Genomic DNA, 13,881 nt, shown 5'->3' on the forward strand with positions numbered 1-13,881 from the left:
AGGAGGGTTTCAAATCTGCTCTGTCTAAAGGAAGGTTCAACTCTGTGAGTTGAACACACGCAGCCCAAAGAAGTTACTGAGAATTCTTCTGCCTAGCGTTATATTCAGAAATCCCGTTTCCAACGAAATCCCCAGAGAGGTCCAAATATCCACTTGCAGACTTTGCAAACAGAGTGTTTCCAAACTGCTCTATGAAAAGAAAGGTTAAACTCTGTGAGTGGAACGCACACATCACCAAGTGGTTGCTGAGAATGATTCTCTCTAGTTTTTATAGGAAGATATTTCCTTTTCTACAGTTGGCCCCAAAGCACTTGAAATCTCCACTTGCAAATTCCACAAAAAGACGGTTTCAAATCTGCTCTGTCTAAAGGAAGGTTCAACTCTGTGAGTTGAACACACACAGCCGAAAAAGTTACCGAGAATTCTTCTGTCTAGCGTTATATGCAGAAATACCTTTTCCAACGAAATCCTCAGAGAGGTCCAAATATCCACTTGCAGACTTTACAAACAGAGTGTTTCCAAACTGCTCTATGAAAATAAAGGTTAAACTCTGTGAGTGGAACGTACACATCACCAAGTGGTTGCTGAGAATGATTCTCTCCAGTTTTTATACGAAGATGTTTCCTTTTCTACCGTTGGCCCCAAAGGGCTTGAAATCTCCACTTGCAAATTCCACAAAAAGAGGGCTTCAAATCTGCTCTGTAAAAAGGAAGGTTCAACTCTGTGAGTTGAACACAAGCAGCCCATAGAAGTAACTGAGACTTCTTCTGTATAGCGTTATATGCAGAAATCCCTTTCCCAACGAAATCCGCAGAGACGTGCAAATATCCACTTGCAGACTTTACAAACAGAGTGTTTCCAAACTGCTCTATGAAAAGAAAGGTTAAACTCTGTGAGTGGAATGCACACATCACCAAGGGGTTGCTGAGAATGATTCTCTCCAGTTTTTATAGGAAGATATTTCCTTTTCTACCGTTGGCCCCAAAGCGCTTGAAATCTCCACTTGCAAATTCCACAAAAAGACGGTTTCAAATCTGCTCTGTCTAAAGGAAGGTCCAACTCTCTGAGTTGGACACACGCAGCCCAAAGAAATTACTGAGAATTCTTCTGTCTAGCATTATATGCAGAAATCCCGTTTCCAACCAAATCCCCAGAGAGGTCCAAATATCCACTTGCAGACTTTACAAACAGAGTGTTTCCAAACTGCTCTAAGAAAAGAAAGTGTAAACTCTCTGAGTGGAATGCACACGTCACCAAATGGTTGCTGAGAATGATTCTCTCTATTTTTTATACGAAGATATTTCCTTTTCAACCATTGGCCCCAAAGAGCTTGAAATCTCCACTTGCGAATTCCGCAAAAACAGAGGTTCAAAACTGATCTGTCTAAAGGAAGGTTCAACTCTGTGAGTTGCACACACACAGCCCAAAGAAGTTACTGAGAATTCATCTGTCTCGCATTGTATGCAGAAATCCCGTTTCCAACGATATCCCAAGAGAGGTCCAAATATCCAATTGCGGACTTTACAAACAGAGTGTTTCCAAACTGCTCTATGAAAAGAAAGGTTAAACTCTGTGAGTGGAATGCACACATCGCCAAGTGGTTGCTGAGAATGATTCTCTCCAGTTTTTATAGGAAGATATTTCCTTGTCTACCGTTGGACCCAAAGCGCTTGAAATCTCCCCTTGCAAGTTCCACAAAAAGAGGGTTTCAAATCTGCTCTGTCTAAAGGAAGGTTCAACTCTGTGAGTTGAACACACACAGCCCAAAGAAGTTACTGAGAATTCTTCTGTCTAGCGTTATATGCAGAAATCCCGTTTCCAACGAAATCCCCAGAGAGGTCCAAATATCCACTTGCAGACTTTACAAACAGAGTGTTTCCAAACTGCTCTATGAAAAGAAAGGGTAAACTCTCTGAGTGGAACGCACACATCACCAAGTGGTTGCTGAGAATGATTCTCTCTAGTTTTTATAGGAAGATATTTCCTTTTCTACCGTTGGCCCCAAAGCGCTTGAAATCTCCACTTGCAAATTCCACCAAAAGAGGGTTTCAAATCTGCAATGTCTAAAGGAAGGTTCAACTCTGTGAATTGAACACACGCAGCCAAAAGAAGTTACTGAGAATTCTTCTGTCTAGGGTTATATGCTGAAATCCCGTTTCCAACGAAATCCCCAGAGAGGTCCAAATATCCACTAGCAGACTTTACAAACAGAGTGTTTCCAAACTGCTCTATGAAAAGAAAGGTTAAACTCTGTGAATGGAACGCACACATCACCAAGTGGTTGCTGAGAGTGATTCTCCCTAGTTTTTATACGAAGATATTTCCTTTTCTACCGTTGGCCCGAAAGCGCTAGAAATCTCCACTTGCAAATGCCACAAAAAGAGGGTTTCAAATCTGCTCTGTCTAAAGGAAGGTTCAACACTGTGAGTTGAACACATGCAGCCCAAAGAAGTTACTGAGAATTCTTCTGTCTAGGGTTATATGCAGAAATCCCGTTTCCAACGAAATCCCCAGAGAGGTCCAAATATCCACTTGCAGACTTTACAAACAGAGTGTGTCCAAACTGCTCTATGAAAAGAAAGGGTAAACTCTCTGAGTTGAATGTACACATCACCAAGTGGTTGCTGAGAATGATTCTCTCTAGTTTTTATAAGAAGATATTTCCTTTTCTTCCGTTGGCCCCAAAGCGCTTGAAATCTCCACTTGCAAATTCCACAAAAAGAGGGTTTCAAATCTGCTCTGTCTAAACGGAGGTTCAACTCTTTGAGTTGAACACACGCAGCCCAAAGAAGTTACTGACAATTCATCTGTCTAGCGTTATATGCAGAAATCCCGTTTCCAATGAAATCCCGAGAGAGGTCAAATTATCCACTTGCAGACTTTACAAACAGAGGGTTTCCAAACTGCTCTATGAAAAGAAAGGTTAAACTCCGTGAGTGGAACACACATATCACCAATTGGTTGCTGAGAATGATTCTCTCCAGTTTTTATAGGAAGATATTTCCTTTTCTACCGTTGGACCCAAAGCGCTTGAAATCTCCACTTGCAAATTCCACAAAAGGAGGGTTTCAAATCTGCTCTGTCTAAAGGAAGGTTCAACTCTGTGAGTTGAACACACGCAGCCCAATGAAGTTACTGAGAATTCTTCTGCCTAGCGTTATATGCAGAAATCCCGTTTCCAACGAAATCCCCAGAGAGGTCCAAATATCCACTTGCAGACTTTGCAAACAGAGTGTTTCCAAACTGCTCTATGAAAAGAAAGGTTAAACTCTGTGAGTGGAACGTACACATCACCAAGTGGTTGCTGAGAATGATTCTCTCTAGTTTTTATAGGAAGATATTTCCTTTTCTACAGTTGGCCCCAAAGCGCTTGAAATCTCCACTTGCAAATTCCACAAAAAGACGGTTTCAAATCTGCTCTGTCTAAAGGAAGGTTCAACTCTGTGAGTTGAACACACACAGCCGAAAAAGTTACCGAGAATTCTTCTGTCTAGCGTTATATGCAGAAATCCCGTTTCCAACGAAATCCCCAGAGAGGTCCAAATATCCACTTGCAGACTTTACAAACAGAGTGTTTCCAAACTGCTCTATGAAAATAAAGTTAAACTCTGTGAGTGGAACGTACACATCACCAAGTGGTTGCTGAGAATGATTCTCTCCAGTTTTTATACGAAGATATTTCCTTTTCTACCGTTGGCCCCATACGGCTTGAAATCTCCACTTGCAAATTCCACAAAAAGAGGGTTTCAAATCTGCTCTGTCTAAAGGAAGGTTCAACTCTGTGAGTTGAACACAAGCAGCCCATAGAAGTAACTGAGACTTCTTCTGTATAGCGATATATGCAGAAATCCCTTTCCCAACGAAATCCGCAGAGAGGTCCAAATATCCACTTGCAGACTTTACAAACAGAGTGTGTCCAAACTGCTCTATGAAAAGAAAGGTTAAACTCTGTGAGTGGAATGCACACATCACCAAGGGGTTGCTGAGAATGATTCTCTCCAGTTTTTATAGGAAGATATTTCCTTTTCTACCGTTGGACCCAAAGCGCTTGAAATCTCCACTTGCGAATTCCGCAAAAACAGAGGTTCAAAACTGATCTGTCTAAAGGAAGGTTCAACTCGGTGAGTTGCACACACACAGCCCAAAGAAGTTACTGAGAATTCATCTGTCTCGCATTGTATGCAGAAATCCCGTTTCCAACGATATCCCAAGAGAGGTCCAAATATCCACTTGCAGACTTTACAAACAGAGTGTTTCCAAACTGCTCTATGAAAAGAAAGGGTAAACTCTGTGAGTGGAACGTACACATCACCAAGTGGTTGCTGAGAATGATTCTCTCTAGTTTTTATAGGAAGATATTTCCTTTTCTACAGTTGGCCCCAAAGCGCTTGAAATCTCCACTTGCAAATTCCACAAAAAGACGGTTTCAAATCTGCTCTGTCTAAAGGAAGGTTCAACTCTGTGATTTGAACACACACAGCCGAAAAAGTTACTGAGAATTCTTCTGTCTAGCGTTATATGCAGAAATCCCGTTTCCAACGAAATCCCCAGAGAGGTCCAAATATCCACTTGCAGACTTTACAAACAGAGTGTTTCCAAACTGCTCTATGAAAAGAAAGGTTAAACTCTATGAGTGGAACGCACATATCACCAAGTGGTTGCTGAGAATGATTCTCTCCAGTTTTCATAGGAAGATATTTCCTTTTCTACCGTTGGACCCAAAGCGCTTGAAATCTCCACTTGCAAATTCCACAAAAAGATGGTTTCAAATCTGCTCTGTCTAAAGGAAGGTTCAGCTCTGTGAGTTGAACAAACACAGCCCAAAGAAATTACTGAGAATTCTTCTGTCTAGGGTTATATGCAGATATCCCGTTGCCAACGAAATCCCCAGAGAGGTCCAAATATCCACTGGCAGACTTTACAAACAGAGTGTTTCCAAACTGCACTATGAAAAGAAAGGTTAAACTCTGTGAGTGGAACGCACACATCACGAAGTGGTTGCTGAGAATGATTCTCTCTAGTTTTTATACGAAGATACTTCCTTTTCTACCGTTGGCATCAAAGGGCTTGAAATCTCCACTTGCAAATTCCACAAAAAGAGGGCTTCAAATCTACTCTGTCTTAAGGAAGGTTCAACTCTGTGAGTTGGACACACGCAGCCCATAGAAGTTACTGAGAATTTTTCTGTATAGCGTTATATGCAGAAATCCCGTTCCCAACGAAATCCCCAGAGAGGTCCAAATATCCACTTGCAGACTTTACAAACAGAGTGTTTCCAAACTGCTCTATGAAAAGAAAGGGTAAACTCCGTGAGTGGAACGCACACATCACCAAGTGGTTGCTGATAATGATTCTCTCTAGTTTTTATACGAAGATATATCCTTTTCTACCATTGGCCCCAAAGAGCTTGAAATCTCCACTTGCGAGTTCCACAAAAACAGAGGTTCAAAACTGCTCTGTCTAAAGGAAGGTTCAACTCTGTGAGTTGCACACACACAGCCCAAAGAAGTTACTGAGAATTCATCTGTCTCGCGTTGTATGCAGAAATCCCGTTTCCAACGATATCCCAAGAGAGGTCCAAATATCCAATTGCGGACTTTGCAAACAGAGTGTTTCCAAACTGCTCTAAGAAAAGAAAGGTTAAACTCTGTGAGTGGAACGCACACATTGCCAAGTCGTTGCTGAGAATCATTCTCTCCAGTTTTTATAGGAAGATATATCCTTTTCTACCGTTGGACCCAAGGCGCTTGAAATCTCCCCTTGCAAGTTCCACAAAAAGAGGGTTTCAAATCTGCTCTGTCTAAAGGAAGGTTCAACTCTGTGAGTTGAACACACACAGCCCAAAGAAGTTACTGAGAATTCTTCTGTCTAGCGTTATATGCAGAAATCCCGTTTCCAACGAAATCCCCAGAGAGGTCCAAATATCCACTTGCAGACTTTACAAACAGAGTGTTTCCAAACTGCTCTATGAAAAGAAAGGGTAAACTCTGTGAGTGGAACGCACACATCACCAAGTGGTTGCTGAGAATGATTCCCTCCACTTTTTATACGAAGATATTTCCTTTTCTATCGTTGGCCCAAAAGCGCTTGAAATCTCCACTTGCAAATTCCACAAAAAGAGGGTTTCAAATCTGTTCTGTCTAAAGGAAGGTTCAACTCAGTGAGTTGAACACACGCAGCCCACAGAAGTTACTGAGATTTCTTCTGTCTAGCGTTATATGCCGAAATCCCGTTTCCAACGAAATCCCCAGAGTGGTCCAAATATCCACTGGCAGGCTTTACAAACAGAGTGTTTCCAAACTGCTCTATGAAAAGAAAGGGTAAACTCTGTGAGTGGAATGCACACATCACCAAGTGGTTGCTGAGAATGATTCTCTCTACTTTTTATAGGAAGATATTTCCTTTTCTACAATTGGCCACAAGGCGCTTGAATCTCCACTTGCAAATTCCACAAAAAGACGGTTTCAAATGTGCTCTGCCTAAAGGAAGTTTCAACTCTGTGAGTTGAACACACGGAGCCAACAGAAGTTACTGAGAATTCTTCTGTCTAGCGTTAAATGCAGAAATCCCGTTTCCAACGAAATCCCCAGCGAGGTCCAAATATCCACTTGCAGACTTTACAAACAGAGTGTTTCCAAACTGCTCTATGAAAAGAAAGGGTAAACTCTCTGAGTGGAACGCACACATCACCAAGTGGTTGCTGAGAATGATTCTCTCTAGTTTTTATAGGAAGATATTTCCTTTTCTACCGTTGGCCCCAAAGCGCTTGAAATCTCCACTTGCAAATTCCACAAAAAGAGGGTTTCAAATCTGCTCTGTCTAAAGGAAGGTTCAACTCTGTGAGTTGCACACACGCAGCCCGAAGAAGTTACTGAGAATTCTTCTGTCTAGCGTTATATGCAGAAATCCCATTTCCAACGAAATCCCCAGAGAAGTCCAAATATCCACTTGCAGACTTTACAAACAGAGTGTTTCCAAACTGCTCTAAGAAAAGAAAGGGTAAACTCTGTGAGTGGAATGCACACATCACCAAATGGTTGCTGAGAATGATTCTCTCTAGTTTTTATACGAAGATATTTCCTTTTCTACGGTAGGCCCCAAAAAGCTTGAAATCTCCACTTGCGAACTCCACAAAAACAGAGGTTCAAAACTGCTGTGTCTAAAGGAAGGTTCATCTCTGTGAGTTGCACACACACAGCCCAAAGAAGTTACTGAGAATTCTTCTGTCTAGTGTTATATGCCGAAATCCCGTTTCCAACGAAATCCCCAGAGAGGTCCAAATATCCACTTGCAGACTTTACAAACAGAGGGTTTCCAAACTGCTCTATGAAAAGAAATGGTAAACTCTGTGAGTGGAACGCACACATCACCAAGTGGTTGCTGAGAATGATTCTCTCTGGTGTTTATGCGAAGATATTTCCTTTTCTAACATTGGCCCCAAAGCGCTTGAAATCTCCACTTGCAAATTCCACAAAAAGAGGGTTTCAAATCTGCTCTGTCTAAACGGAGGTTCAACTCTGTGAGTTGAACACACGCAGCCCACGAAGTTACTGAGAATTCTTCTGTCTAGCGTTATATGCAGAAATCCAGTTTCCAAGGAAATCCCGAGAGAGGTCCAAATATCCACTTGCAGACTTTACAAACAGAGTGTTTCCAAACTGCTCTATGAAAAGAAAGGTTAAACTCTCTGAGTGGAACGCACACATCACCAAGTGTTTGCTGAGAATGATTCTCTCTAGTTTTTATACGAAGATATTTCCTTTTCTACCGTTGGCCCCAAAGCGCTTGAAATCTCCACTTGCAAATTCCACAAAAAGAGGGTTTCAAATCTGCTCTGTCTAAAGGAAGGTTCAACTCTGTGAGTTGAACACACGCAGCCCACAGAAGTTACTGATAATTCTTCTGTCTAGCGTTATATGCAGAAATCCCGTTTCCAACGAAATCCCCAGAGAGGTCCAAGTATCCACTTGCAGACTTTACAAACAGTGTGTTTCCAAACTGCTCTAAGAAAAGAAAGGGTAAACTCCTTGAGTGGAATGCACAGATCACCAAGTGGTTGCTGAGAATGATTCTCTCTAGTTTTTATAGGAAGATATTTCCTTTTCTACCTTTGGCCCCAAAGAGCTTGAAATCTCCACTTGCGAATTCCACAAAAACAGAGGTTCAAAACTGCTCTGTCTAAAGGAAGGTTCAACTCTGTGAGTTGCACACACACAGCCCAAAGAAGTTACTGAGAATTCATCTGTCTAGCGTTATATGCAGAAATCCCGTTTCCAACGAAATCCCAAGAGAGTTCCAAATATCCAATTGCAGACTTTGCAAACAGAGTGTTTCCAAACTGCTCTATGAAAAGAAAGGTTAAACACTGTGAGTGGAACGCACACATCACCAAGTGGTTGCTGAGAATGATTCTCTCTACTTTTATAAGAAGATATTTCCTTTTCTACAGCTGGCCCCAAAGCGCTTGTAATCTCCACTTGCAAATTCCACAAAAAGAGGGTTTCAAATCTGCTCTGTCTAAAGGTAGGTTCAACTCTGTGAGTTGAACACACGCAGCCCACGAAGTTACTGAGAATTCTTCTGTCTAGCGTTATATGCAGAAATCCAGTTTCCAATGAAATCCCGAGAGAGGTCCAAATATCCACTTGCAGACTTTACAAACAGAGTGTTTCCAAACTGCTCTAAGAAAAGAAAGGGTAAACTCCGTGAGTGGAAGGCACACATCACCAAGTGGTTGCTGAGAATGATTCTCTCTAGTTTTTATACGAAGATATTTCCTTTTCTACAGCTGGCCCCAAAGCGCTTGAAATCTCCATTTGAAAATTCCACAAAAAGACGGTTTCAAATCTGCTCTGTCTAAAGGAAGGTTCAACTCAGTGAGTTGAACACACACAACCGAAAGAAGTTACTGAGAATTCTTCTGTCTAGCGTTATATGCAGAAATCCCGTTACCAACGAAATCCCCAGAGAGGTCCAAATATCCACTTGCAGACTTTACAAACAGAGTGTTTCCAAACTGCTCTATGAAAAGAAAGGTTAAACTCTGTGAGTGGAACGCACACATCACCAAGTGGTTGCTGAGAATGATTCTCTCCAGTTTATATAGGAAGATATTTCCTTTTCTACCGTTGGACCCAAAGCGCTTGTAATCTCCACTTGCAAATTCCACAAAAAGACGGTTTCAAATCTGCTCTGTCTAAAGGAAGGTTCAACTCTGTGAGTTGAACACACGCAGCCCAAAGAAATTACTGAGAATTGTTCTGTCTAGGGTTATATGCAGAAATCCCGTTTCCAACGAAATCCCCAGAGAGGTCCAAATACCCACTGGCAGGCTTTACAAACAGAGTGTTTCCAAACTGCTCTATGAAAGGAAAGGGTAAACACTGTGAGTGGAACGCACTCATCACCAAGTGGTTGCTGAGAATGATTCTCTCTACTTTTTATAGGAAGATATTTCCTTTTCTACACTTGGCAACAAGGCGCTTTAATCTCCACTTTCAAATTCCACAAAAAGACGGTTTCAAATGTGCTCTGTCTAAAGGAAGTTTCAACTCTGTGAGTTGAACACACGCAGCACACAGAAGTTACTGAGAATTCTTCTGTCTAGCGTTATATTCAGAAATCCCGTTTCCAACGATATCCCCAGAGAGGTCCAAATATCCACTTGCAGACTTTACAAACAGAGTGTTTCCAAACTGCTCTATGAAAAGAAAGGGTAAACACTGTGAGTGGAACGCACACATCACCAAGTGGTTGCTGAGAATGATTCCCTCTAGTTTTTATACGAAGATATTTCCTTTTCTACCATTGGCCCCAAAGCGCTTGAAATCTCCACTTGTGAATTCCACAAAAACAGAGGTTCAAAACTGCTCTGTCTAAAGGAAGGTTCAACTCTGTGTGTTGCACACACACAGCCCACAGAAGTTACTGAGAATTCTTCTGTCTAGCATTATATGCAGAAATCTCGTTTCCAACGATATCCCAAGAGAGGTCCAAATATCCAATTGCAGACTTTACAAACAGAGTGTTTCCAAACTGCTCTATGAAAAGAAAGGTAAAACTGTGTGAGTGGAATGCACACATCACCAAGTGGTTGCTGAGAATGATTTTCTCTAGTTTTTATAAGAAGATATTTCCTCTTCTTCCGTTGGCCCCAAAGCGCTTGAAATCTCCACTTGCAAATTCCACAAAAAGAGGGTTTCAAATCTGCTCTGTCTAAACGGAGGTTCAACTCTGTGAGTTGAACACACGCAGCCCAAAGAAGTTACTGAGAATTCTTCTGTCTAGCGTTATATGCAGAAATCCCGTTTCCAATGAAATCCCGAGAGAGGTCAAAATATCCACTTGCAGACTTTACAAACAGAGTGTTTCCAAACTGCTCTATGAAAAGAAAGGTTAAACTCTGTGAGTGGAACGCACACATCACCAAGTGGTTGCTGACAATGATTCTCTCCAGTTTTTAAAGGAAGATATTTACTTTTCTACCGTTGGACCCAAAGCGCTTGAAATCTCCACTTGCAAATTCCACAAAAGGAGGGTTTCAAATCTGCTCTGTCTAAAGGAAGGTTCAACTCTGTGAGTTGAACTCACGCAGCCCAAAGAAGTTACTTAGAATTTTTCTGTCTAGCGTTATATGCAGAAATCCAGTTTCCAACGAAATCCCCAGTGAGTTCCAAATATCCACTTGCAGACTTTGCAAACAGAGTGTTTCCAAACTGCTCTATGAAATGAAATGTTGAACTCTGTGAGTGGAATGCACACAACACCAAGTGGTTGCTGAGAATGATTCTCTCTAGTTTTTATAGGAAGATATTTCCTTTTTTACAGTTGGCCCCAAAGCGCTTGAAATCTCCACTTGCAAATTCCACAAAAAGAGGGTTTCAAATCTGCTCTGTCTAAAGGAAGGTTCAATTCTGTGAGTTGAACACACGCAGATCACAGAAGTTACTGAGAATTCTTCTGTCTAGCGTTATATGCAGAAATCCCGTTTCCAACGAAATCCCCAGAGAAGTCCAAATATCCACTTGCAGACATTACAAACAGAGTGTTTCCAAACTACTCTACGAAAAGAAAGGGTAAACTCTGTGAGTGGAACGCACACATCACCAAGTGGTTTCTGAGAATGATTCTCTCTAGTTTTTATACGAAGATATTTCCTTTTCTACCGATGGCCCCAAAGCGCTTGAAATCTCCACTTGCGAATTCCACAAAAACAGAGGTTCAAAACTGCTCTGTCTAAAGGAAGGTTCAACTCTGTGAGTTGCACACACACAGCCCAAAGAAGTTACTGAGAATTCATCTGTCTAGCGTTATATGCAGAAATCCCGTTTCCAACAATATCGCCAGAGAGGTCCAAATATCCACTTGCAGACTTTACAAACAGAGTGTTTCCAAACTGCTCTATGAAAAGAAAGGTTAAACTGTGTGAGTGGAACGCACACATCACCAAGTGGTTGCTGAGAATGATTTTCTCTAGTTTTTATAAGAAGATATTTCCTTTTCTTCCGTTGGCCCCAAAGCGCTTGAAATCTCCACTTGCAAATTCCACAAAAAGAGGGTTTCAAATCTGCTCTGTCTAAACGGAGGTTCAACTCTGTGAGTTGAACACACGCAGCCCAAAGAAGTTACTGAGAATTCTTCTGTCTAGCGTTATATACAGAAATCCAGTTTCCAATGAAATCCCGAGAGAGGTCCAAATATCCACTTGCAGACTTTACAAACAGAGTGTTTCCAAACTGCTCTATGAAAAGAAACGTTAAACTCTGTGAGTGGAACGCACACATCACCAAGTGGTTGCTGACAATGATTCTCTCCAGTTTTTAAAGGAAGATATTTCCTTTTCTACCGTAGGACCCAAAGCGCTTGAAATCTCCACTTGCAAATTCCACAAAAGGAGGGTTTCAAATCTGCTCTGTCTAAAGGAAGGTTCAACTCTGTGAGTTGAACACAAGCAGATCACAGAAGTTACTGAGAATTCTTCTGTCTAGCGTTATATGCAGAAATCCCGTTTCCAACGAAATCCCCAGAGAGGTCCAAATATCCACTTGCAGACTTTACAAACAGAGTGTTTCCAAACTGCTCTATGAAAAGAAAGGGTAAACACTGTGAGTGGAACGCACACATCACCAAGTGGTTGCTGAGAATGATTCCCACTAGTTTTTATACGAAGATATTTCCTTTTCTACCATTGGCCCCAAAGCGCTTGAAATCTCCACTTGTGAATTCCACAAAAACAGAGGTTCAAAACTGCTCTGTCTAAAGGAACGTTCAACTCTGTGTGTTGCACACACACAGCCCACAGAAGTTACTGAGAATTCTTCTGTCTAGCATTATATGCAGAAATCTCGTTTCCAACGATATCCCAAGAGAGGTCCAAATATCCAATTGCAGACTTTACAAACAGAGTGTTTCCAAACTGCTCTATGAAAAGAAAGGTAAAACTGTGTGAGTGGAATGCACACATCACCAAGTGGTTGCTGAGAATGATTTTCTCTAGTTTTTATAAGAAGATATTTCCTCTTCTTCCGTTGGCCCCAAAGCGCTTGAAATCTCCACTTGCAAATTCCACAAAAAGAGGGTTTCAAATCTGCTCTGTCTAAACGGAGGTTCAACTCTGTGAGTTGAACACACGCAGCCCAAAGAAGTTACTGAGAATTCTTCTGTCTAGCGTTATATGCAGAAATCCCGTTTCCAATGAAATCCCGAGAGAGGTCAAAATATCCACTTGCAGACTTTACAAACAGAGTGTTTCCAAACTGCTCTATGAAAAGAAAGGTTAAACTCTGTGAGTGGAACGCACACATCACCAAGTGGTTGCTGACAATGATTCTCTCCAGTTTTTAAAGGAAGATATTTACTTTTCTACCGTTGGACCCAAAGCGCTTGAAATCTCCACTTGCAAATTCCACAAAAGGAGGGTTTCAAATCTGCTCTGTCTAAAGGAAGGTTCAACTCTGTGAGTTGAACTCACGCAGCCCAAAGAAGTTACTTAGAATTTTTCTGTCTAGCGTTATATGCAGAAATCCAGTTTCCAACGAAATCCCCAGTGAGTTCCAAATATCCACTTGCAGACTTTGCAAACAGAGTGTTTCCAAACTGCTCTATGAAATGAAATGTTGAACTCTGTGAGTGGAATGCACACACCACCAAGTGGTTGCTGAGAATGATTCTCTCTAGTTTTTATAGGAAGATATTTCCTTTTTTACAGTTGGCCCCAAAGCGCTTGAAATCTCCACTTGCAAATTCCACAAAAAGAGGGTTTCAAATCTGCTCTGTCTAAAGGAAGGTTCAATTCTGTGAGTTGAACACACGCAGATCACAGAAGTTACTGAGAATTCTTCTGTCTAGCGTTATATGCAGAAATCCCGTTTCCAACGAAATCCCCAGAGAAGTCCAAATATCCACTTGCAGACATTACAAACAGAGTGTTTCCAAACTACTCTACGAAAAGAAAGGGTAAACTCTGTGAGTGGAACGCACACATCACCAAGTGGTTTCTGAGAATGATTCTCTCTAGTTTTTATACGAAGATATTTCCTTTTCTACCGATGGCCCCAAAGCGCTTGAAATCTCCACTTGCGAATTCCACAAAAACAGAGGTTCAAAACTGCTCTGTCTAAAGGAAGGTTCAACTCTGTGAGTTGCACACACACAGCCCAAAGAAGTTACTGAGAATTCATCTGTCTAGCGTTATATGCAGAAATCCCGTTTCCAACAATATCGCCAGAGAGGTCCAAATATCCACTTGCAGACTTTACAAACAGAGTGTTTCCAAACTGCTCTATGAAAAGAAAGGTTAAACTGTGTGAGTGGAACGCACACATCACCAAGTGGTTGCTGAGAATGATTTTCTCTAGTTTTTATAAGAAGATATTTCCTTTT

The sequence above is a fragment of the Gorilla gorilla genome, chromosome 9 (genome assembly GCF_029281585.2).
Source record: "Gorilla gorilla gorilla isolate KB3781 chromosome 9, NHGRI_mGorGor1-v2.1_pri, whole genome shotgun sequence".
NCBI lineage: Eukaryota > Metazoa > Chordata > Mammalia > Primates > Hominidae > Gorilla > Gorilla gorilla.